Consider the following 2,595-nt stretch of genomic DNA (forward strand, 5'->3'; position numbering starts at 1 on the left):
TTTTAAGGGAACAGTGGAAACGCTCAACCATGCTGTTAGCTTTCGAGCTGTACACCATCGTATGGCTCAATTTCATTCCAAGGCTGATGGCTATGGAACTTCACATGTGTGACGGGAAATTAGCCTCCTTATCAATGTTTATGTATTGGAACCAATTAATTAGAGCTTTTGCACAGCTTTCCACAACCTGTTGTTTGACAGGTGTTGTCTTGTGTTATCTGGTATTCGGATCGATGGTGGTGAAAAGATATCTATATTGCTCGTCTTGGGTGTAATGTCTCATAATGTCCATGTATGGACAATGATGGAAATAAGAAGTAAAATAGAAAATGCAGAAAAAAGATTTTATACGATCGAAAGAAAATTAAAAAAAAGGACTTAGAAGAAAGGACACTTCAAAGTATCAAGAAATATCCCAAAGTACTTCACTCCTATGCAAAAAAGACGAATAAAGGGAGATTAGAAATAGGCCCTCTAAGAACTGAAGGACGGTTAACGAACAGAAAAACAAGGAAATATGGAACATATTAAAAGAGAAATATAAGAGTGAATTCGTGCCAAAAATTTTGAATGAGAATAATGAAACAGAAATGAGAGAAGAAAATAGTGAATATCTAACGGATATAGATATTGATGAAGCAGATATTGTGCAGGCTATAAACGAAATTAAAAATGGATCAGCGGCCGGGCCAGATGGAGTAGCAGCGATTTTGTTAAAAAAAAATCCACACACTATCGCGAAGCTGCTTGCAATACTGCTAAGACAAAGTGTAGATATGAGCGAGATATATGTTAAACATAAATTAGCTTATATAACCCCTATCTTCAAAACTGGATCAAGACTAGAGGCAAGCAATTTCAGACCAGTTAGTCTAACATTACATATTATTAAAGTGTATGAAAGGGTAATTAAAAAGAGAATAGTGAATCATTTGGTTACAACTAATTTGTTTATTGTAGGTCAACACGGTTTTGTGCCCGGAAAAAATACACAAACCCAACTGATAGCACACTATAAACACATATATAAAAATATGATACATGAAAAATACACAGATTTGGTATATCTAGATTTTGCAAAAGCTTTTGGCAAGGTAGACCATAATATATTAGAGAAAAAAAATGAGAAAGCATAATATTAAGGGAAAGATAGGAAAATGGATAAAATAATTTCTACAAAACAGAAAACAGATGACGAGAAATCAGATGAAGCTTAGGTAATATCTGTCGTGCCACAGAGTACGGTATTAGCCACACTGCTGTTTGTTATTATAATCTCAGACATAAACTTTAATGGTAAAGACTCTGTAGTGAGAAATTTCGCCGATGACACAAAAATAAGTAGAGAAAATACTTGTGATGAAGATAGGAACTCATTACAAAGAGATCTAAACAAAATATATGAATGGGCGGGGATAAATAGGATGGTATTTAACTCCGATAAGTTCGAATCAATAAACTATAGAAACAGAGAAAGAATGGTATATACAGGGGACCTTATAACGAGACAATCACAAGCAAGGAAGCAATTAAAGACCTTGGTGTAATGTTAAACTGGAATATTTTATGCAACGACCAAATAGCAACACTGTTGGCTAAATGTAAAGCAAAACAAGAAAAGCTGAACACATGATTATGCTGTACAAAACTTACGCACGTAGTACACTCGAGTACTGCATTGTGATATGGTACCCACACTAACAAACGGATATTGCACAAATAGAGAGTGTACAAATGTCCTTTACTGCTAGAATAGAAGAAGTTAAGGAACTTCACTACTGGGAAAGACTGCAAATTTAAAAAATATACAGTCTAGAAAGGAGAAGAGAACGCTACATGATAATACAAGCATGGGAAAAAAATCGAAGGAATTACTGAAAACATCATGGAGAAAAAAATGTCAGAAAGAGCAAGCCGAGGTAGATTAATAGTGCCCAAAATTATACCAGGAAAACGAAGGAAGGTACACATGACATTAATCCACTAGGCATCTGTATCGAAAATGCAGAGACTATTTAATGCGCTGCCAGCTCATCTAAGAAACATATCAGGAGTGAGCGTAGATGTGTTAAAGAATAAGCTCGATAAACACCTAAGATGCATCCTAAACCATGAAAGACTGGAAGATGCAAAATACACCGGAAGATGCATAAGCAACTCTCTGCTGGATATACGAGGAGCCTCACACTGAGGGACCTGGGAGAACCCTAACATAGAATAAGGCAATAAGGTAAGTCTCTCTCTCTCTCTCTCTCTCTCTCTCTCTCTCTCTCTCTCTCTCTCTCTCTCTCTCTCTTTATATATATATATATATATATATATATATATATATATATATATATATATATATATATATATATATTAATGACAAATCGCTGGAACATGCGATGTCTCAAGATGACAGCAGGCCGGGAGGAAAAAGGAAACGAAGATTGGACAAGCGCTTTCGTGTTATTATTACACCTCTTCACGGTCTTATGGTTTAAAAATACAATTAGAATACAAAGAAACCTCTGTGGTGACGTAAAACAGAAGAAATTAGCAAATTACAAATTACTTAAAAGTTAGTTGTTTAAAAATGTTGTTTACAAGAAA

Source organism: Palaemon carinicauda, chromosome 6 (assembly GCF_036898095.1).
Source record: "Palaemon carinicauda isolate YSFRI2023 chromosome 6, ASM3689809v2, whole genome shotgun sequence".
Taxonomy (NCBI): domain Eukaryota; kingdom Metazoa; phylum Arthropoda; class Malacostraca; order Decapoda; family Palaemonidae; genus Palaemon; species Palaemon carinicauda.